The following is a 24883-nucleotide window of genomic DNA, read 5'->3' on the forward strand; positions in this document are numbered from 1 at the left end:
AGCAAGGAAAGCCAAAACTGTTTCCTGCTGCTCCGGCTTTAAAAGCTGTTTTCCTACTCCCAGATAAGGTAGCCTTCGAGGCCTTGAGTAGCCAGACGATGACGCTGGCTCAACACCTCCACCCTTAGGTGCTATTGTGCTTTTGTCACTACCACCAGATGCACCACCACCACCATCAGTACCAGCTGGCAACCACCGCCCACGGGCTCTTCCACCAGACTTCCTAATTTTTTGGAAAATCTAACCAAAATAACAACCGTTATATTGTACTGTAAAACAAGGTAGAAGGTGTATATAAACTTGTTGAGAATTTAAATCTCCTTTTTTGGGGGGGAAACTAAACCAAAACTCAGGCCCAGTGTATAAAACAACACAATGTAAGTGGCATAAAGTGGCTGGCTGTTATGCGACAAACTAACAGGACTGAAGTATTTCCACTTTGTGAGAATTAGAATCTCCCTTTTTTGGAGGGAGACTGAACCAAAACTCAGGCCTAGTGTATACAACAACACAATCTAAGTGGCAGAAAGTGGCTGGCTGACATACGACAAACTAACAGGACTGCAGTATATTCACTTTGTGAGAATTTGAATCTCCCATTTTTTGGGGGGGAGACTGAACCAAAACTCAGGCCCAGTGTATATACCAATGCAATCTAAGTGGCAGAAAGTAGCTTGCTGACATACAACAAACTAACAGGACTGCAGTATATCCACTTTGTGAGAATTTGAATCTCACTTTTTTGGGGGGAGACTGAACCAAAACTCAGGCCCAGTGTATATAACAACGCAATCTAAGTGGCAGAAAGTGGCTGGCTGACATACAACAAACTAACATTACTGCAGTATATCCACTTTGAGAGAATTTGAATCTCACTTTTTTGGGGGGAGACTGAACCAAAACTCAGGCCCAGTGTATATAACAATGCAATCTAAGTGGCAGAAAGTGGCTGGCTGACATACGGCAAACTAACAGGACTGAAGTATATCCACTTTGTGAGAATTAGAATCTCCCTTTTTTTGGGGGGGAGACTGAACCAAAACTCAGGCCCAGTGTATATAACAACGCAATCCAAGTTGGCAGAAAGTGGCTGGCTGACATACGACAAACTAACAAGACTGAAGTACGGTAAATCCACTATTTGCGAATTTGAATCTCACTTTTTTGGGGGAGGCTGAACCAAAACTCAGGCCCTGTGCATAAAACAATACAATGTAAGTGGCAGAAAGTGGCTGGCTGACATACGTTAGTTTGTCAGAACTGAACTGAAGTATATCCACTTTGTCAGAATCTGAATCTCCCTTTTTTTATGGAGGCTGAACCATAACTCAGGCCCAGTGTATATAACAACACAATCTAAGTGGTAGAATGTGGCTAGCTGACATACGACAAACTAAGAGGACTGAACAACTAGAGGACATGGAGTATAATAAACACCAATCAATTAGAAAGATAAAAAACAATAATTTTATTGATACATCTAAAATCTATAACACAAGCATAGATTTTAGATGTATCAATAAAATTATTGAAAATTATTGTCCTCTAGTTGTTCATATATCTTGGGAGTTTAACACCCACTGGTATCTTTGGCTGCATACATGCATTTACGTAGGGAGCAGGGATTTAGTCCCTCTCAGCCTGGATATTTTGTTATATTTGTTTTGATTTCTGTTCTAAGTTTGCTTTCTGTGTTCTTCACAGCTACTAGTCATAAACAAATGGACTACCGTGCCAGAGACAAAACTTGGTTGTCTCAACTACAGGAGGTGTTTAAAGAGGATCCTGCTGGTATTTTAAGTAATAGTGGTGGTGATACTAGAGAAAAGATAGCGAAACTCAGGACTCTGCTACACAAGCGAACCAGGCTCTGGTGGAACAGAGCATCATTGGGACAGTATTTGGCCCGGGGCCTTATTCCCAGGGGCCTACGTGTACAGATCTTCCCTGCTTTTACTGTGGAAGATGATATTTTTAAAAAGGAATGGGAGGATCTTGCCACTGGGTGCTCACGGGGTTTTATGCAACTTCTTCTGAAATTAGATGAAACAAAATTGGGGGATCTGGAGAAGGAGATTGATGAAATACAGGGCAATATTAAAGATACTCTTACGAGTGAGGCGTTGGAGAAATTGAACGGGGATTTAGAGAAGGATCTTAATAAGTGGGAGCAGGAGATTGGTGCTAATAAAACCAAAAAACTTCAAAGGGACCATTCTGATGCTCTAGAGAATCGGATCTACAAATGGAGAAACAAACAGAATAGGTCCCGCCCTGTACCTCCCTCATTATCTGGCTCAGTCTCCTCCCTCACGTCTATTGATGGAACTAGTGTAAAATCTGATCAAACTAGGATTCCAGGAAGTGATGGTGCTAGGAGCATGCCCCCATCTAAAAATACGAGGAGCCGACGTAACAACAAAAGGAGGCTAACCCCTTCACCTACATATGACCGCAAGTCCAGAAATACGGGCCTGCAGGTAATTAATCTCTCCTCCATTTCATTATCTGATACACAGTTGGAATTATTGGGTTTAGGTCTCAATTTTGTACCTAGTAATGGTTTTGATTATTTTACAGTACTAAAGGACTTGCACCTTTTCTGCCGTAAGCTTGTTCTCAAAAAGTTACATCAACAGGCTGACTTCGGCATGGATACCACCGATCTGGTGGAACAACGGGCACTTACCGACTTGGAGGACCTTTTGGGTGAACAGGACATTGGAGATGTAGGTATTTTGCCGCATTCAATTATGCCCAAGTCTTCGACCTTCCCCCCCTTGTCTGTTTGTCCACAGGTTGACATTTTTTGCAAATTGGTCACTCAAGATCTAAAGAGCGTCTCGGGATATGTGTGCAATGACAATTTGTCAAAGGCACAGAGACAGGCTCTGAGAGAATTACAAACACTTGACACTGTGGTTTTTAAACCAGCAGACAAGGGGGGGAATGTGGTCGTATGGCCAGTTGACCAGTATGAAAGGGAGGCACTTCGCCAACTAAGAGACAAAAACACCTATCGCCTATTACCAAGTAATCCTTTAGAAATTTTCTCTGGCCAACTGGGCAATATCATCTCCAATGCTGACGAATTAGGCCTGGCCCCTAGGAAGGTCCTGAATGGTCTACTACCCAAATATCCCAAAGTACCAACTTTTTATTTATTACCTAAAGTGCATAAAGACCTTTGCAATCCCCCGGGTCGGCCCATCGTCTCTGGCATAGGAGGGCTGTGTGACAATGTGTGCAAATATATTGACCATTATTTGAAACCTCTAGTGGAAACGCTGCCCTCCTATGTCAGAGACACGATGGATATACTGACCCGGGTGAATGGGCTCTCTCTTGAGGCGGATATGCTCCTAGTCACTATCGATATTGAGTCACTGTATACTTCCATCAGGCATAGCGACGGTCTCCGGGCGGCCCGCTTCTTCCTCGGGACTGCCAACTGGGATGGCCATTTTTCGGAATTTATTTTGGATTTATTAGAGTTTATCTTGACACATAATTTTTTTGTTTTCAAAGACCGGTTTTATTTACAAATTCAAGGTACGGCCATGGGTGCGGCGTGCGCTCCGTCATATGCAAACCTGTTCCTCGGTTTTTGGGAGCGACAGGTTTTCCAGGGCGACGGATCGCACGCCGCAGACCCAGTGGTGGGCTGGTTTCGTTATATCGACGATGTCCTCATGATTTGGAGGGGTGACGAAACCAGCCTCTCCCGTTTTATGCAATTTCTTAATGATAACTCTTTTAATTTAAAATTTACATACAAATTTCATGCACGTTATATTGATTTTCTTGACATCACTTTGTGTGTGGGGGAGGACGGGAATATTGAGACGGACCTGTACCGCAAAGACACTGCGGTCAATTCCCTGTTACATGCCTCCTCCGCACACAATTATTCGACTATCAAGGCCATCCCAGTTGGTCAATTCCTGAGGAATAGGCGGGTGTGCTCTACGGAGGCACGGTTTGAAAAGCAATCTGCTATACTTAGTGACCGTTTTAAGGATAGGGGATATAGCAGCCGTTGTATTAAGAGAGGGTATAGGCGAGCGAGACATACGAATAGGGAAGAGCTTTTGGTGCCGAGAGTGGTGCCCCGAGAAACACCTAATGGGATCAGATTTATCTCTACCTCAAATTGTCGCTGGGATCAGATCCGTGGGATCTTGTCTAAACATTGGTCGGTTTTGTGTACCGACAGTGCTCTTGCAGCACATGTATCATCTGGTCCTTTGATGACTCAACGTAGGGGGAAAAACCTGAGAGACTATCTTGTTAAAAGCCATTATGTCACAAAACAGCCGACACTGTTTGGTTCAGGTACTAGGAGAGTTGGTTGTTTCCCTTGTGGGTCCTGTGTTGCCTGCCCTAATGTCCTGCGATGTGGCACGTTTCAGTCATCGGACGGGAGCAGGGAGTATAAGATCCGTGACTACATATCATGTAACACCACATATGTAGTCTATTACGCCACCTGCCCCTGCTCCCTCATTTATATTGGCCTGACTTCGAGGGAACTCAAAGTCAGGATACGTGAACACGTGCGGGACATTAGGGCAGCTAGAGATATTGTAGATGCCGAGGCTTTGGCGTCTCTCAAAACACTCCCCAAACATTTTAGATCTTTTCACGGGTCTGATCCCAGCGGTTTGAAGGTGCGGGGCATTGATAGAATTCATAGTGGAATAAGGGGTGGTAATGTGTGTCAGATTTTAGCACAACATGAGTGTCGGTGGATTGCCACTTTGGACACCATGGCCCCTAAGGGTCTAAATGAGAAGTTATCATTTGCCCCCTTTCTGTAATTTTGCCATTACTTTCTTTACGATCCCTTGTATCTTTTTTGATGTCTCAGTATCCACCTTTGTCCATGGTTATTGTGTAGCAGAGATCCCGCTGTATTTATAGTAATATTTCATTTTTTCCACCCTATTTTTTAGCGTTTTATTTATAATTGTGTTGTGTGTTTTGTTTTTAGCCTTTGGTGTTCACTTTATCTCCTACCCCAGATGCTTGGCGTTCGTTTCTCGACAAGTTTGTACCATCCAAAATGAATCTAAATGATGACATCCTATATACCAACATGGACCTGTTGAAGATGCGCCGACTCCGTAGAATATTCCAGGATTACTCTATGCTGGGTGGATATTTTGTTGTTTTTTGTTATTGATACGGCGGTTTTGTGTTTTTGTTATTTTATTTTTATTACATTAATATAATAATGTGTTATGCACTATGCCACTTTATTACCTACTCACCTGTATTAGGTTGTATATATATGTTTTATATTGCTTAGGTGGTTCTTATAGGCCCTTATATATCAGCAAGTAGATTATTGCCTGTATCACGTTGGGATAGTTATACCCATTCACTTACTTGTTATTCTCACAACCAACTATTAGCCAGACTTAGTTCGGGACGGCCGACATGGAGGGAGGCTTTCCTGTTCTACATGTCAGTGCTACATGCCCCTATTAGTAGGCATGACTGTGACATCACCTGAGATGCTTCCCTATCCTTCACGCCCATTTTTTCGGAGTCCTTCACTCACTGTCCTTCACTAATATGGCCGCCGTCCGGGTCCTCATTAACATGGATGCCACAGTGCGCACGCGCTGTTTGATCTGCACACCGCTTATCCATCTCAGCGGCTATTTTCTGTGACGATATGCGCATGCTCTGTGACGTCACCCGGCAAGATTTTGGGATAGTTATACCCATTCACTTACTTGTTATTGTCACAACCAACTATTAGACAGACTTAGTTCGGGTCGGCCGACATGGAGGGAGGCTTTCCTGTTCTACATGTCAGTGCTATACGCCCCCATTAGTAGGCATGACTGTGACATCACTTGAGATGCTTCCCTATCTTTCACGCCCATTTGTTCGGAGTCCTTCACTCACTGTCCTTCACTAATATGGCCGCTGTCCGGGTCCTCATTAGCATGGATGCCACAGTGCGCACGCGCTGTTTGATCTGCGCACCGCTTATCCATCTCAGCGGCTATCTTCTGTGACGATGTGCGCATGTTCTGTGACGTCACCCGGCAAGATTTTGCCGCATGCGCACATCGTACTGACGGCTTCCAGGTGGGATGTGTACTTCCGGTTTTGCGCTAATCGAGACGCGTGCGCCGCACCTGCTGGCATCTGGGGTCATTGCTATTTAAACTCAGGGGACACAACATACGCTACTCCCCTTCTTGAAGAAGCACTCACGCGAAACGCGCGTCAAGGGGTCAGCAGGAGGACCTTGAGTACCGACTATTATGGGTGAGTGATGGCATTCCATTGGGATCTATAGGGTGGGATTTGGGATCCTGTTGTTTATGGCAGCGTCTGTAGGAGTCTTCTGTTTAGAACCCGGATGTTGGAGCATTTAGGATCATCCTCTTTTCCCCCTTTTTTTGGTCCGGGATTTGCCATACTTATCTACATATATGTTACATTATCGGTCCCGATATCCTGCTGTACTAGCAGGTTCCTTGGATCTTTTCCCTTTTGTATTTTGCCCTATGTTTGGGCTTGTGTTATAGATTTTAGATGTATCAATAAAATTATTGTTTTTTATCTTTCTAATTGATTGGTGTTTATTATACTCCATGTCCTCTAGTTGTTCATATATCTTGGGAGTTTAACACCCACTGGTATCTTTGGCTGCATACATGCATTTACGTAGGGAGCAGGGATTTAGTCCCTCTCAGCCTGGATATTTTGTTATATTTGTTTTGATTTCTGTTCTAAACTAAGAGGACTGCAGTATATCCACTTTGTGACAATTTGAATCTCACTTTTTGGGGGGGAGACTGAACCAAAACTCAGGCCCAGTGTATAAAACAACACAATGTAAGTGGCAGAAAGTGGCTGGAAGATATATGAAAAAATACAAGGACTGTAGTACAATTTCAATCTCCCTAAAATGATCTCAGGAAAAGTATGGCAGCAATAAAAAAGACTGCTGCACACAAAAGTGTGGACAAATAAACAAGATAACTGTGCAGAAAGGAGCAACAGGATTTTTGCTTTTAAAAAAGCAGTTGGTTTGCACAGCAGCGTGCAAACAGCAATGCAGCTATCAGGGAGCCTTATAAGGCAGCCTAATAAGCTACAGAGCTGATGCACAAAAATATAGCCTCCACTGTCCCTGCAAAAAAATGGTGGTGTTGGACAGTGGAAATCGCTACAGCACAAGCAGCTTGGGGGTTAATCTTCCCTCCCTAACTATATCCCTTCTTCTGATGAAGCTGCAGCAACCTCTCCCTATGCTAGCATCGGCAGAAGTAAGATGGCGGTTGGCGTGCACGCCCCTTTATGGCCCCTGTGACGCTGCAGAAAGCAAGCCAATCACTGTCATGCCCTTCTCTAAGATGGTGGGGACCGAGACCTATGTCATCACGCTGCCCACACTCTTTGTCCTACTTCATTGGCTGAAAAAAGGCACTGAAAGCGTCATACGAAACGCGACTTTTGCGCGCAGATCACCGACCTCATGGCCGATTCCACACTAGGATCGGGTCTGGTGTCATGAAGCCCAACTTTGCCGAAAGTCGGCGATTTTTGAATTTGTCCGATCCGTTTCGCTCAACCCTAATCACCATGAGTGGTAACCATGCTAATGTGCAGCAGAGCGAACAATGGAGCCCACAGCATGGAAAATAGCTTATGGAAATGCATACGCAGGTCACAACGCCTCCAGATGTTGGGAGTATTGCTCGATTATATGAATCAGCAAAGATTGCAGGTAAGCTACACTATGTGTAAAATAATATTTACATGTCTTTGTTTTTTGAATGTGTTATGCACTATAACCCGTATTTTTATCTTAGTCGCAGACCAGAAGGAGAACCCAAAAAATGTGGGTCTACCCCATTGTTGCTGAACGTACTGGAAAGGGTCACTTTCACGTGCTATACCAAGATTTGAGGAGGTAAGTTTAAGAATTTCTTATGTAAAATTTGTTCCAGTAAAATTAGCTATATATGACCGAACCTTACTCCTTTTTTTCAGATATCCGGAGAAATTTGTATCCTTTTGCCAGCTCACCATCCCAGCTTTTGACCGTCTTCTGACCGCGAGCAGAGCTGACATAAAAGGACACAGTGATGAGGAAGTCCATCTCTGCTGAGGAAAGGCTGCTCATCACCTTGTGGTAAGTATTTTTGGATTTTTTTGTTTTGTATGTCATAAGGCCTCTTTGACACGTCAGTGTCTCTAGTACACGTGGTGATAGTTTTCCCATGTCCTGGAGACACTGACACACTTAGACCCATTGAAATGATTGGGTCTATGCTCATGTCAGTGTGGTTTCATGGACAGTGTGTACGTGTGCGTATTTTTTTTTTCCGGTCGCATTGTCCACAAACCGTCTCACACATGTGCACACAAAGAACACACATGGATGTCCTCCCTGTGCCACACATGGCACCAGTGAAAAAGCTCTACAGTAAGCACTGTTCCCCAGAGGAAGGTGATGAAGATGATCTCATTAATCTCCCCAGCTCAGCCCACGATTGATGCAAACAGGTTATAATGAGAGACGTCTTTAGCACCTGCTGCCGGTGAACAGCGCTTATAGCGCTTCTTCCATGGTGGCCATCCATGTGTTAATAATGCATCACATGTGCGGCACACAGTTGCTAAATGTCTGGCGCATGTATTACACACCCGTACACAGATATCTCTGGTAAGGATTTTTCCTTACCGTTAATATTGTGAAATGCGAAACCAACCTGTCCACCTTTTTGGCCGCTATAACATGTGGGCACCGGGCGTAACTACTGCATATAAAAAGATTCTTAGCCACCCAGGTCAAACAACCAAGCTAAGATTAATTACTTTTATCATATTTACCTGTGGGGCCATATGCTCAGATGGATGTCGCAGGTCTGGGTCCCACGCCTCCTATGTTTTTGCGACGCCACCCTCCTGCTTGCTTCATTGTTCTAATGTGCATGCATAGTTTTCTACCCTGATGAGGATAGAGCAAAGTACTGATGTGCACATGTGCTGTGACTCTGATGGTTTCCCAGGCCTGCACCATGCAGGAATTTGCTCTGCCCTTAACAAGGAAGATAAGTATGGCCGCGCAGTAGGGCCATGAACATAGCAGGATCTCGTTGGTGAGGCGCTGGACAATTACCTGCAAAACCCATCTGACGGGACCTTCCCCGCAGGTAAGTCGGCTCCAAATTATTTTTCTTATCTTTCATGTTGGACTTGGGACTTATTGACAGCATTCAAGAACGCTGACGAAAAACCACTGAAAGGTTGTGGCCAAATCTTATAGCGGCCCTAACTGCTGACTGGTTCCCTTTAATTTTAGGGTGACATTTCTAATCATCTTTTCTTTTCACTTGCAGATTTCTGGCCACAGGAGAGAGCTATACATCCCTACACCTCCAATTTAGAGTTGGTAAATCCATCTCTCAAATTGTGAGGTGCACATGTAACGTGATCCGGCAGAAGTTGCAGCCCATTGTGATGCCTTCTCCAACTGAGGAGACTTGGCTGCAGGTTACAGCGGGCTTTCAGTCTGTGGCCAATTTCCCAAATCGCATAGGTGCAGTCGATGGTAAACATGTAAGGGTTCAGCAGCCACCACGCTCAGGATCACGCTTCTCTAACTATAAGAAGTATTTTTCGGTGGTCCTGATGGCGGTGGCTGATGCCCATTACAAATTTGTTGCCATTGACATTGGTGCCTATGATAGTACTGGGGATTCTCAGGTGTTGCGAATGTCACAGACTGGGTTGCAAATTCTTCAAGATTGCGGAACGCTCCCAGCCCCACAACCTTTCCACACATCTAGTGTCCTTTGTGATGGTATCGGATCAGGCCTTTCCCTTAACGACCAACCTGCTGTGCCCATACCCACAAAGGGGACTGGATGGCCGACGGAGGATTTTTAATTATCGGCTGAGTCATGCACAAAGATATGTGGAATGCATGTTCAGGATCATGAGTAATCAGTGGAGGATCTTTCACACACCCATCCAGTTGGATACTGACACCGTTGATGCTGTGATTAAGACATGCTGTGTACTCCACAACTATGCTCATGACTACAGCACTGACATAGAGGAGTCACAGCAGGCAGTATTTAATCCAGTGATCAATGTGTGTCAGGGAAGACCATCCATCTCCGGTGCGTGTGTGAGAGAAACCTTTGCTGACTACTTTGATTCCAGAAGGTGCCGTGCACTGAAAATACTCCTGTGTCAGTGATGTGCAGCCGGACCAGCAGAGAAGGGAAGAAAACTGAACCGAAGACAAAGAAAAGTCATTAATTTTTTGGGGCCAAACATTGTATTATATTTTCATTTATTAAAAACATTACTCATCTTACTTTGTTGTATTTTTTTTATTATACTGTTATTGTTATATTATAATTATGGGTGATGGGAGAGAGAGCGTCACATGACTGTTTCTTCTCCATCACTGGTTGGTTTATCATCTTATATGATGCTGAGGGCCAATTGTTGTGTTGGGTGGTGTGTGCGGTGCCTTGACCTGAGGGTAACCATAGTGGCTTCATCAGGGCCCCATCAGGAGGTGTGGCCCTAGGCAGATATTTTGACCTTGTATGTTCAATAGGTCACAGAATACATTTGTATCACCACTCCAGCAAATTTTCTGGAGTCGTGTTAACATTGTGTTATTTTTGCTAAGAGCCGAGGTATATACCCCTTATTAGAGTTGAGCGACCTTGACCTTTTTAGAGTCGAGCCGGGTTTTGCGAAACCCGACTATGTCCAAAGTCGGGTCGAGTGAAATCGGCCGATTATGACGTAAAGTCGGGATCGACCGAAACACGAAACCCAATGCAAGTCAATGGGGCAGCATAGTCGGCAGTGAGTGGGGGCCAGGAAAACACCTAGAGTGCCCATTTTAATGTCAAAACCATCCATTCTTCTTAATGAAGCTTGTCAAGCGTAATTTACCTTAAAATAATTGGAAGGCATTTGAAATTGGGGGTCATTTGGCTAAAGTTGTGGGGGGTAGGGCTGGTTCAAGTAATTAGTGGGCCCAGTAAATCTGGACCACGTCACGGCAGTGGAGCAGGGAGAGGTAAGTATTTCAACTTTGCAAGTGCTGTGATCCTGAGCAAGCAGGGGGGGCCCACTCGTTGGCATTGGCACTGGCACAGGGCCCCTCAAAGTACAGCGGTGTGTTTGCACGGCGGGGGCGCCTCCCACCGGCAGCAACACTTTTGCGTACTATGAGAGGCCCTGTGCCAGTGACGTCGCCAACTAGTATTCCTCCCCCCACCTGATGAAGGAACCTGCACTTTCATCTGCACCTTCCTCTTTGTCCCCGTGTAAGGTGGTATGGTATGCGGGACGAGCAACCTGACTTTCAGCAGGGTCACAATGTTGTTGTGTAGCGTGCACGGGGAATGTTGCGTTATGGGTCAATGTACCAGCAGACTCATCTATCACTGGCTGGGCAATGGGCACGATGAAGTGGAAACACAGATATAGGCCCAAAGAAGAAAGTGGGCTAAATGCAGTTCAAAATTGGTAACACAGGAATAACCAGGGGGCATTGCAGTGGAGGACAACTGGAATGAGAGGCTGACACAGAGAGTAGGGCCAAATCAGTAAGTAGTCGAAATGCAGTTCAAAATTGGCAACCGTAGTAAACAGGCGGCACAGCTTTGTTCAGTGGAGGAGAACAGCAAGGAGTGGCAGACACCGATAGTAGGCCCCAACCCAACTAGTAGGCCAAATGCAGTCTAACATTAACAACTACTTAACGAGAGGCTGAAAATGGAATTTCAGGACAGGAAACCAGGAGAACAGCAAGGAGTGGCAGACACCGATAGTAGGCCCCAAACCAACTAGTACGCCAAATGCAGTTGTTCCATTTAACCACAATTTAATGAGAGCCTGAAGATAGAAGCTCAGGAAAGGCAACCTGGGGAACACCTTGGAGTGTAACACACCATCTCTCTCCACCCCATACCCATTTTGTAGGCCTAATGCTGTGTACTTTTCTACAACTACTAAACGAGAGTCGGAAGACCGAAGCAATGGCAAGGAAACCTGGGGAACACCTTGGAGTGTAACACACCATCTCTCTCCACCCCATACCCAATTTGTAGGCCTAATGCAGCCTACTTTCCGACACCTGCTAAACGAGAGCATGAAGATCGAAGCTCAGGAAAGGCAACCTGGGGAACACCTTGGAGTGTAACACACCATCTCTCTCCACCCCATACCCATTTTTTAGGCCTAATGCAGTGTACTTTTCTACAACTACTAAACGAGAGTCGGAAGACCGAAGCAATGGCAAGGAAACCTGGGGAACACCTTGGAGTGTAACACACCATCTCTCTCCACCCCATTCCCCATTTTTTAGGCCTAATGCAGCCTACTTTCCGACACCTACTAAACGAGAGCATGAAGATCGAAGCTCAGGAAAGGCAACCTGGGGAACACCTTGGAGTGTAACACACCATCTCTCTCCACCCCATACCCATTTTGTAGGCCTAATGCTGTGTACTTTTCTACAACTACTAAACGAGAGTCGGAAGACCGAAGCAATGGCAAGGAAACCTGGGGAACACCTTGGAGTGTAACACACCATCTCTCTCCACCCCATACCCAATTTGTAGGCCTAATGCAGCCTACTTTCCGACACCTACTAAACGAGAGCATGAAGATCGAAGCTCAGGAAAGGCAACCTGGTGAAAACCTTGGAGTGTAACACAACCTGTCTCTACACCCCATACACAATTAGTAGGCCTAATGCAGCGTAGTTTCCAACAGCTACTAAACGAGAGCCGGAAGATCGAAGCTCAGGAAAGGCAACCTGGGGAACACCTTGGAGTGTAACACAACCTCTCTCTACACCACGGAAGGGCTGATTCTTAGGAAGGAAGGCTGTTGTAAATTGCGCGTCCGAGGGTGATTATATTCTTATTCGGTATCTACTCACCCTCGGACGCGCCATGCTTCTTGATTTGTAATTAATGTTTATTTGCAATGTGCTTTTGACTTACTCAATTATTTTTTTAATTATTGATTTTATTAAATTAATAGTTTAATATCTTATTGGAAATAATTTAAAGGAGACGCGACAGGACAACACTCGGTGGATGCCATATCTGTGTTAACAACTCCAAAAAACTTTCAGTTAACTTCTTGCAGGAGAAAGAAATTGTAGCTGTTGGACCTTTGTAGTACAGTTCCAGATATTTGTTGTGTGTTTGTTTTGATTGTTAAAATGTCTGCATTTGAGATCTCAACACGATCTTATTTTTTATAATCAAATTAATTTTTTAAATATTTTATTAGGTTGGTTCAAGGGGTACACGGGCCGCAGTAGACAGGTCAGTGGAGGCCTAGTGGAAGGAGGGACCACAGACAGGCATCGAAGGCCTAAAATAATAACACATGGCTGTAGGCAATTTTAAATTGGTTCCAGGGGTACACGGGCAGCAGTGCCCTGGTCAGTGTAGTAGTAGTTGAAAGAATGGACCGCAGACAGGCATCGAAGGCCTAAAATAAAAAAATTGGGCTGGCTGTAGGCAATTTTAAATTGGTTCCAGGGGTACACGGGCAGCAGTGGTGTGGTCAGTGGAGGCCTAGTGGAAGGAGTGACCGCAGACAGGCATCGAAGGCCTAAAATATTAACACATGGCTGTAGTCAATTTTAAATTGGTTCCAGGGGTACTTGGGCAGCAGTGCCCTGGTCAGTGTAGTAGTAGTTGAAAGAATGGACTGCAGACAGGCATCGAAGGCCTAAAATAAAAAAATTGGGCTGGCTGTAGGCAATTTTAAATTGGTTCCAGGGGTACACGGGCAGCAGTGGTGTGGTCAGTGGAGGCCTAGTGGAAGGAGTGACCGCAGACAGGCATCGAAGGCCTAAAATAATCACACATGGCTGTAGGCAATTTTAAATTGGTTCCAGGGGTACACGGGCAGCAGTGGTGTGGTCAGTGGAGGCCTAGTGGAAGGAGTGACCGCAGACAGGCATCGAAGGCCTAAAATAATAACACATGGCTGTAGGCAATTTTAAATTGGTTCCAGGGGTACAAGGGCAGCAGTGGTGTGGTCAGTGGAGGCCTAGTGGAAGGAGTGACCGCAGACAGGCATCGAAGGCCTAAAATAATAACACATGGCTGTAGGCAATTTTAAATTGGTTCCAGGGGTACACGGGCAGCAGTGCCCTGGTCAGTGTAATAGTAGTTGAAAGAATGGACCGCAGACAGGCATCGAAGGCCTAAAATAAAAAAATTGGGCTGGCTGTAGGCAATTTTAAATTGGTTCCAGGGGTACACGGGCAGCAGTGGTGTGGTCAGTGGAGGCCTAGTGGAAGGAGTGACCGCAGACAGGCATCGAAGGCCTAAAATAATAACACATGGCTGTAGGCAATTTTAAATTGGTTCCAGGGTTACACGGGCAGCAGTGGTGTGGTCAGTGGAGGCCTAGTGGAAGGAGTGACCGCAGACAGGCATCGAAGGCCTAAAATAATCACACATGGCTGTAGGCAATTTTAAATTGGTTCCAGGGGTACACGGGCAGCAGTGGTGTGGTCAGTGGAGGCCTAGTGGAAGGAGTGACCGCAGACAGGCATCGAAGGCCTAAAATAATAACACATGGCTGTAGGCAATTTTAAATTGGTTCCAGGGGTACACGGGCAGCAGTGGTGTGGTCAGTGGAGGCCTAGTGGAAGGAGTGACCGCAGACAGGCATCGAAGGCCTAAAATAATCACACATGGCTGTAGGCAATTTTAAATTGGTTCCAGGGGTACACGGGCAGCAGTGGTGTGGTCAGTGGAGGCCTAGTGGAAGGAGTGACCGCAGACAGGCATCGAAGGCCTAAAATAATAACACATGGCTGTAGGCAATTTTAAATTGGTTCCAGGGGTACACGGGCAGCAGTGGTGTGGTCAGTGGAGGCCTAGTGGAAGGAGTGACCGCAGACAGGCATCGAAGGCCTAAAATAATAACACATGGCTGTAGGCAATTTTAAATTGGTTCCAGGGGTACACGGGCAGCAGTGCCCTGGTCAGTGTAATAGTAGTTGAAAGAATGGACCGCAGACAGGCATCGAAGGCCTAAAATAAAAAAATTGGGCTGGCTGTAGGCAATTTTAAATTGGTTCCAGGGGTACACGGGCAGCAGTGGTGTGGTCAGTGGAGGCCTAGTGGAAGGAGTGACCGCAGACAGGCATCGAAGGCCTAAAATAATAACACATGGCTGTAGGCAATTTTAAATTGGTTCCAGGGTTACACGGGCAGCAGTGGTGTGGTCAGTGGAGGCCTAGTGGAAGGAGTGACCGCAGACAGGCATCGAAGGCCTAAAATAATCACACATGGCTGTAGGCAATTTTAAATTGGTTCCAGGGGTACACGGGCAGCAGTGGTGTGGTCAGTGGAGGCCTAGTGGAAGGAGTGACCACAGACAGGCATCGAAGGCCTAAAATATTAACACATGGCTGTAGTCAATTTTAAATTGGTTCCAGGGGTACTTGGGCAGCAGTGCCCTGGTCAGTGTAGTAGTAGTTGAAAGAATGGACCGCAGACAGGCATCGAAGGCCTAAAATAAAAAAATTGGGCTGGCTGTAGGCAATTTTAAATTGGTTCCAGGGGTACACGGGCAGCAGTGGTGTGGTCAGTGGAGGCCTAGTGGAAGGAGTGACCGCAGACAGGCATCGAAGGCCTAAAATAATAACACATGGCTGTAGGCAATTTTAAATTGGTTCCAGGGTTACACGGGCAGCAGTGGTGTGGTCAGTGGAGGCCTAGTGGAAGGAGTGACCGCAGACAGGCATCGAAGGCCTAAAATAATCACACATGGCTGTAGGCAATTTTAAATTGGTTCCAGGGGTACACGGGCAGCAGTGGTGTGGTCAGTGGAGGCCTAGTGGAAGGAGTGACCACAGACAGGCATCGAAGGCCTAAAATATTAACACATGGCTGTAGTCAATTTTAAATTGGTTCCAGGGGTACTTGGGCAGCAGTGCCCTGGTCAGTGTAGTAGTAGTTGAAAGAATGGACCGCAGACAGGCATCGAAGGCCTAAAATAAAAAAATTGGGCTGGCTGTAGGCAATTTTAAATTGGTTCCAGGGGTACACGGGCAGCAGTGGTGTGGTCAGTGGAGGCCTAGTGGAAGGAGTGACCGCAGACAGGCATCGAAGGCCTAAAATAATAAAACATGGCTGTAGGCAATTTTAAATTGGTTCCAGGGGTACACGGGCAGCAGTGGTCTGGTCAGTGGAAGTCTAGTGGAAGGAGTGACCGCAGACAGGCTTCGAAGGCCTAACATAACAAACTTGGGCTGGCTGTAGGCACTTTTAAATTGGTTCCAGGGGTACATGGGCAGCAGTGTATGGTCAGTGGAAGTCTAGTGGAAGGAGTGACCGCAGGCAGGCTTCCAAGGCCTAACATAACAAACTTGGGCTGGCTGTAGGCACTTTTAAATTGGTTCCAGGGGTACACGGGCAGCAGTGGTCTGGTCAGTGGAAGTCTAGTGGAAGGAGTGACCGCAGACAGGCTTCCAAGGCCTAACATAACAAACTTGGGCTGGCTGTAGGCACTTTTAAATTGGTTCCAGGGGTACACGGGCAGCAGTGGTCTGGTCAGTGGAAGTCTAGTGGAAGGAGTGACCGCAGACAGGCTTCGAAGGCCTAACATAACAAACTTGGGCTGGCTGTAGGCACTTTTAAATTGGTTCCAGGGGTACATGGGCAGCAGTGTATGGTCAGTGGAAGTCTAGTGGAAGGAGTGACCGCAGACAGGCTTCCAAGGCCTAACATAACAAACTTGGGCTGGCTGTAGGCACTTTTAAATTGGTTCCAGGGGTACACGGGCAGCAGTGGTCTGGTCAGTGGAAGTCTAGTGGAAGGAGTGACCGCAGACAGGCTTCCAAGGCCTAACATAACAAACTTGGGCTGGCTGTAGGCACTTTTAAATTGGTTCCAGGGGTACACGGGCAGCAGTGGTCTGGTCAGTGGAAGTCTAGTGGAAGGAGTGACCGCAGACAGGCTTCGAAGGCCTAACATAACAAACTTGGGCTGGCTGTAGGCACTTTTAAATTGGTTCCAGGGGTACATGGGCAGCAGTGGTCTGGTCAGTGGAAGTCTAGTGGAAGGAGTGACCGCAGACAGGCTTCCAAGGCCTAACATAACAAACTTGGGCTGGCTGTAGGCACTTTTAAATTGGTTCCAGGGGTACACAGGCAGCAGTGGTCTGGTCAGTGGAAGTCTAGTGGAAGGAGTGACCGCAGACAGGCTTCGAAGGCCTAACATAACAAACTTGGGCTGGCTGTAGGCACTTTTAAATTGGTTCCAGGGGTACATGGGCAGCAGTGGTCTGGTCAGTGGAAGTCTAGTGGAAGGAGTGACCGCAGACAGGCTTCCAAGGCCTAACATAACAAAATTGGGCTGGCTGTAGGCACTTTAAATTGGTTCCAGGGGTACATGGGCAGCAGTGTATGGTCAGTGGAAGTCTAGTGGAAGGAGTGACGGCAGACAGTCTTCGAAGGCCTAACATAACAAAATTGGGCTGACTGTAGGCACTTTTAAATTGGTTCCAGGGTAACACGGCCAGCAGTGGCCTGGTCAGTGTAGTAGTTGTAGAAAGAAGGGACCGCAGACAGGCTTCGAAGGCCTAACATAACAAAAATGTCAAAACAATGGTATTGTCAGTGCCAGGCATTGAAGGATGTCAGCGCCTAGACTACACATTGGTGAAGCTGTGAGAGATAATTTTGCTAGTGGTAGAGCACTGTTTGAGCTGGGGGGGGAACTGGCTTGTGGCCGGCGGTACAGGCACAGGGCCCCTCATATTACAACGGTGTGTCTGACGTTGGGTGCGCACCACCACCGCCAGAGACACTTTATTGTACTATGAGGGACCCAGTGGCAGTGCCGTCGACCAAAAGCGGCCACACCCACCTCTTCAGACAAACAGCACTCTCAAGGGTCCAAGCGCAAAGTGGCGATAGCACGGCCCCGTGTGGGGAGTTTGGCCATTTCGTGAGGTGGAAACATGTCGTATGCTGGACAATCAGGTGAAGAAAATTACGAGATTGGAAAAGTCATTCAGAATAGTCCACAGGCAAGACCTTTTCATAGGAAAGCTAGGTGTCAGCCGGGCAGGGTGGGGCAAAAGATTTTGAAATCCAGTTGTGGTTCATTTTAATGAAGGTTAGATCATCTACATTTTGGGTAGCCAGACGAGTCCTTTTTTCTGTTAGTATTGAACCTGCAGCACTGAATACTCTTTCTGATAGGACACTAGCTGCCGGGCAAGCAAGCTCCTGCAATGCATATTCTGCCAATTCTGGCCAGGTGTCTAATTTGGATGCCCAGTAATCAAATGGGAATGACGGTTGAGGGAGAACGTCGATAAGGGATGAAAAATAGTTTGTAACCATACTGGACAAATGTTGTCTCCTGTCACTTTGAATTGATGCTGCAGTACCTGTCCTGTCTGCGGTCATAGAAAAATCACTCCACAACCTGGTCAGAAAACCCCTCTGGCCAACGCCACTTCTGATTTCTGCCCCTCTAACACCTCTGGTCTGCTGGCCCCTGGAGCTCGTGTGAGAACGATCACGGGCGCTGTGTGCAGGGAATGCCAGAAGCAAACGGTCAACAAGAGTTGATTGTTTTGTTGCTAATATTAGTTCCAAGTTCTCATGTGGCATAATATTTTGCAATTTGCCTTTATAGCGAGGATCAAGGAGGCAGGCCAACCAGTAATCGTCATCGTTCATCATTTTTGTAATGCGTGTGTCCCTTTTGAGGATACGCAAGGCATAATCCGCCATGTGGGCCAAAGTTCCCGTTGTCAAATCTGCGGTTGTGCTTGGTTGAGGGGCAGTTGCAGGCAAATCTACGTCACTTGTGTCCCTCAAAAAACCAGAACCCGGCCTTGCCACGCCACCAATTTCCCGTGCCCCCGGGAAAGCTTCCTCATTAAAAATATACTCATCCCCATCATCCTCCTCATCCTCCACCTCCTCTTCGCCCGGTACCTCGTCATGTACACTGCCCTGACCAGACAATCGCTGACTGTCATCAAGGCTTTCCTCTTCCTCTGGTGCAGACGCCTGATCCTTTATGTGCGTCAAACTTTGCATCAGCAGACGCATTAGGGGGATGCTCATGCTTATTATGGCGTTGTCTGCACTAACCAGCCGTGTGCATTCCTCAAAACACTGAAGGACTTGACACATGTCTTGAATCTTCGACCACTGCACACCTGACAACTCCATGTCTGCCATCCTACTGCCTGCCCGTGTATGTGTATCCTCCCACAAAAACATAACAGCCCGCCTCTGTTCGCACAGTCTCTGAAGCATGTGCAGTGTTGAGTTCCACCTTGTTGCAACGTCTATGATTAGGCGATGCTGGGGAAGGTTCAAAGAACGCTGATAGGTCTGCATACGGCTGGAGTGTACAGGCGAACGGCGGATATGTGCGCAAAGTCCACGCACTTTGAGGAGCAGGTCGGATAACCCCGGATAACTTTTCAGGAAGCACTGCACCACCAGGTTTAAGGTGTGAGCCAGGCAAGGAATGTGTTTCAGTTGGGAAAGGGAGATGGCAGCCATGAAATTCCTTCCGTTATCACTCACTACCTTGCCTGCCTCAAGATCTACAGTGCCCAGCCACGACTGCGTTTCTTGCTGCAAGAACTCGGACAGAACTTCCGCGGTGTGTCTATTGTCGCCCAAACACTTCATAGCCAATACAGCCTGCTGACGTATGCCAGTAGCTGCCCCATAATGGGAGACCTGGTGTGCAACAGTGGCAGGTGCGGATGGAGTGTTTGTGCGACTGCGGTCTGTGGACGAGCTCTTGCTTCTGCAGGAGGACGAGGAGGAGGAGGAGGAGGAGGGGGTGCGAACGGCTACAGACAACTGTTTACTAGACCGTGGGCTAGGCAGAACTGTCCCAAACTTGCTGTCCCCTGTGGACCCTGAATCCACCACATTTACCCAGTGTGCCGTGATGGACACGTAACGTCCCTGGCCATGCCTACTGGTCCATGCATCTGTTGTCAGGTGCACCTTTGTGCTCACAGATTGCCTGAGTGCATGGACGATGCGCTCTTTAACATGCTGGTGGAGGGCTGGGATGGCTTTTCTGGAAAAAAAGTGTCGACTGGGTAGCTCGTAGCGTGGTACAGCGTAGTCCATCAGGTCTTTGAAAGCTTCGCTTTCAACTAACCGGTAGGGCATCATCTCTAACGAGATTAGTCTAGCTATGTGGGCGTTCAAACCCTGTGTACGCGGATGCGAGGCTAAGTACTTCCTTTTTCTAACCATAGTCTCATGTAGGGTGAGCTGGACTGGAGAGATGGAGATCGTGGAACTAGCGGGGGTGCCGGTGGACATGGCAGACTGAGAGACGGTGGGAGATGGTATTGTTGCCGCCGGTGCCCTAGATGCAGTGTTTCCTACTACGAAACTGGTGATTCCCTGACCCTGACTGCTTTGGCCTGGCAAAGATACCTGCACAGATACAGCAGGTGGTGCGCTAAATGGTGGTCCTACACTGCCGGAAGGGATGTTGCGTTGATGACTAGCTTCATTGGCCGAGGGTGCAACAACCTTAAGGGACGTTTGGTAGTTAGTCCAAGCTTTCAAATGCATGGTGGTTAAATGTCTATGCATGCAACTAGTATTGAGACTTTTCAGATTCTGACCTCTGCTTAAGGAAGTAGAACATTTTTGACAGATGACTTTGCGCTGATCAATTGGATGTTGTTTAAAAAAATGCCAGACTGCACTCTTTCTAGCATCGGATACCTTTTCAGGCATTGCAGACTGAGCTTTAACCGGATGGCCACGCTGTCCTCCACCAGGTTTTGGCTTTGCCACGCGTTTTGGGCAAGATACGGGCCCGGCAGATGGAACCTGTGGCGATGTTGATGCCTGCTGCGGCCCCTCCTCCTCCTCTGCTTCAGAACTGCTGCCGCCTGCACCCTGTTCCCCCAATGGCTGCCAATCGGGGTCAAGAACTGGGTCATCTAATAACTCTTCTTGTACCTCCTGCGCAACTTCGTCTGTGTCACCGTGTCGTTCGGTGGTATAGCGTTCGTGATGGGGCAACATAGTCTCATCAGGGTCTGATTCTTGATCAGCACCCTGCGAGGGCAATGTTGTGGTCTGAGTCAAAGGACCAGCATAGTAGTCTGGCTGTGGCTGTGCGTCAGTGCACTCCATGTCAGATTCAATTTGTAATGGGCATGGACTGTTAACTGCTTCACTTTCTAAGCCAGGGACGGTATGTGTAAAGAGCTCCATGGAGTAACCCGTTGTGTCGCCTGCTGCATTCTTCTCTGTTGTTGTTTTTGCTGAAGAGGACAAGGAAGTGACTTGTCCCTGACCGTGAACATCCACTAACGACGCGCTGCTTTTACTTTTACCAGTTTCACGAGAGGAGGCAAAAGAGCTAGAGGCTGAGTCAGCAAGATAAGCCAAAACTTGCTCTTGCTGCTCCGGCTTTAAAAGCGGTTTTCCTAATCCCAGAAAAGGGAGCGTTCGAGGCCTTGTGTAGCCGGACGACGAACCTGGCTCCACAGCTCCAGACTTAGGTGCAATATTTTTTTCCCCACGACCACCTGATGCTCCACCACTACCACTACCCTCATTACCAGCTGACAATGAACGCCCCCGGCCACGACCTCTTCCACTAGACTTCCTCATTGTTTTAAAAACGTAACCAAACTAACGTTATTTGTTGCAGTCACACAACTTACACGGTGAGCTATAACTTCAGTATGATTTAGCTACCCCTTTACAGGTTGGTGAGACCACAGCGAAAATCAGGCCCAATGTTACACACTCTTTTTTTGGTGGCTGCAAATTAGAGAGATGCCCCACACGCAGGACTGTCACTGAAGCACAAATGTTAATATTAATGTCACACTATTATTTTTTTTTTATTTTTATTTTTTTCAGGAACACTTTAGAAACCCCCCCAAAAAAAAAACATTGATTTTTGCAGGGAGAATTTAGAAAACAAATGTAACAAACTATATGCTTTCTATGGGCCACTGAGTGAGAGATGACGCACACAGGAATCAGGAGTGGCACACAAGCCCAGAGGCCAATATTTTTCTACCAATGATTGATGGAGTTATTTTCTCTGGTAGATTTTGGAACCCAAATCAAGGAAAAAAAATATAGGCTTTCTATGGACCACAATTGGAGAGAGAGAGAGAGAGAGATGGCACACCCAGGAGTCAAGACTGGCACACAAGCAGAAAGGCCAATATTAATCTCCCACTGTTTTTTTTGGTTGATTTTTTTTTTTTTTTTTCAGGGAGACTTTAGAAAAAAAAATAATAAAAAAAATATGATTTTATCAGGAAGAATTTAGAAACCAAATAAAATAAAATGATTTTTTCAGGGAGAATTTATAAAACAAATAAAACCAAAAATAGGCGTTCTATGGCCCACTGACTGAGAGATGACGCACACAGGAATCAGGAGTGGCACACAAGCCCAGAGGCCAATATTTTTCTACCAATGATTGATGGAGTTATTTTCTCTGGTAGATTTTGGAACCCAAATCAAGGAAAAAAAATATAGGCTTTCTATGGACCACAATTGGAGAGAGAGAGAGAGAGAGAGAGAGATGGCACACCCAGGAGTCAAGACTGGCACACAAGCAGAAAGGCCAATATTAATCTCCCACTGTTTTTTTTGGTTGTTTTTTTTTTTTTTTTTTCAGGGAGACTTTAGAAAAAAAAATAATAAAAAAAATATGATTTTATCAGGAAGAATTTAGAAACCAAATAAAATAAAATGATTTTTTCAGGGAGAATTTATAAAACAAATAAAACCAAAAATAGGCGTTCTATGGCCCACTGACTGAGAGATGACGCACCCAGGAGTCAAGACTGGCACACAAGCAGAAAGGCCAATATTAATCTCCCACTGTTTTTTTTTTTTTTTTTTTTTTTTTCAGGGAGACTTTAGAAAAAAAAATAATAAAAAAAATATGATTTTATCAGGAAGAATTTAGAAACCAAATAAAATAAAATGATTTTTTCAGGGAGAATTTAGAAAACAAATAAAACCAAAAATAGGCGTTCTATGGCCCACTGACTAAGAGAGAGAGAGAGAGATGGAACGCTTAGTACTGGCACACAAGCCCAAAGGGCAATATTAATCTCCCTTTTTTTTTCCAGGGAGAATTTCTAAAACCCCCCCAAAAAAAAAAATAGGCTTTCTATGGCCCACTATTTGTGAGAGAGATGGGACGCTCAGGACTGGCACAGATGGCACGCTCAGGACTGGCACAGAAGCCCAGAGGCCAATATTAATCTCCCTTTTTTTCTGGGAGAATTTATAAAACCAAAAAAATATTTAAATAGGCTTTCTATGGCCCACTATTTGTGAGAGAGATGGCACGCTCAGGACTGGCACAGATGGCACGCTCACAACTGGCACACAAGCCCAGAGGCCAATATTAATCTCCCTTTTTTCAGGGAAAATTTATAAAACCAAAAAAAAAATTAAATAGGCTTTCTATGGCCCACTATTTGTGAGAGAGATGGCACGCTCAGGACTGGCACAGATGGCACGCTCACAACTGGCACACAAGCCCAGAGGCCAATATTAATCTCCCTTTTTTCAGGGAAAATTTATAAAACAAAAAAAAAAATTAAATAGGCTTTCTATGGCCCACTATTTGTGAGAGAGATGGCACGCTCAGGACTGGCACAGATGGCACGCTCACAACTGGCACACAAGCCCAGAGGCCAATATTAATCTCCCTTTTTTTCAGGGAGAATTTATAAAACCAAAAAAAAAATTAAATAGGCTTTCTATGGCCCACTATTTGTGAGAGAGATGGCACGCTCAGGGCTGGCACAGATGGCACGCTCAGGACTGGCACACAAGCCCAGAGGCCAATATTAATCTCCCTTTTTTTCAGGGAGAATTTATAAAACCCAAAAAAAAATAAAATAGGCTTTCTATGGCCCACTATTTGTGAGAGAGATGGCACACTCAGGACTGGCACACAAGCCCAAAGGCCAATATTAATCTCCCACTGTATTTTTATCAGGGAGAATTTATACACCCCACAAAAAAAAATACAGAAAAATGAAAAGGCTTTCTATGGCCCACTATGTGAGAGAGATGGCACACACAGGGATGGCACTCTAGCAGAAATGCCAAATTGCCAATCTTAATCTCCCACCAAAAAAAAAAAAAAAAAAAACACAGGGAATGTCCTACAATTACTATCTCCCTGCCTGCAGTAATCTCAGCCAGGTATGGCAGGCAGCTACTATCTCCCTGCCTGCAGTAATCTCAGCCAGGTATGGCAGGCAGCAATAAGGAGTGGACTGATGCACAAATGAAATAAAAAGTGTGGACAAACAAAAAAGATAGCTGTGCAGAAAGGAAGGAACAAGAGGATTTGTGCTTTGAAAAAAGCAGTTGGTTTGCACAGCGGCGTACACACAGCAATGCAGCTATCAGGGAGCCTTCTAGGGCAGCCCAATGAGCTACAGCGCTGAGGGGAAAAAAAAAAAAAAAAAACTTCCACTGTCCCTGCACACCGAGGGTGGTGTTGGACAGTGCAAATCGCTGCAGCACAAGCGGTTTTGTGGTTAATGGACCCTGCCTAACGCTATCCCTGCTTCTGACAAAGCGGCAGCAACCTCTCCCTAAGCTCAGATCAGCAGCAGTAAGATGGCGGTCGGCGGGAACGCCTCTTTATAGCCCCTGTGACGTCGCAGACAGCAAGCCAATCACTGCAATGCCCTTCTCTAAGATGGTGGGGACCAGGACCTATGTCATCACGCTGCCCACACTCTGCGTTTACCTTCATTGGCTGAGAAATGGCGCTTTTCGCGTCATTGAAACGCGACTTTGGCGCGAAAGTCG

Source organism: Ranitomeya imitator, chromosome 3, assembly GCF_032444005.1.
Source record: "Ranitomeya imitator isolate aRanImi1 chromosome 3, aRanImi1.pri, whole genome shotgun sequence".
Classification (NCBI taxonomy): domain Eukaryota; kingdom Metazoa; phylum Chordata; class Amphibia; order Anura; family Dendrobatidae; genus Ranitomeya; species Ranitomeya imitator.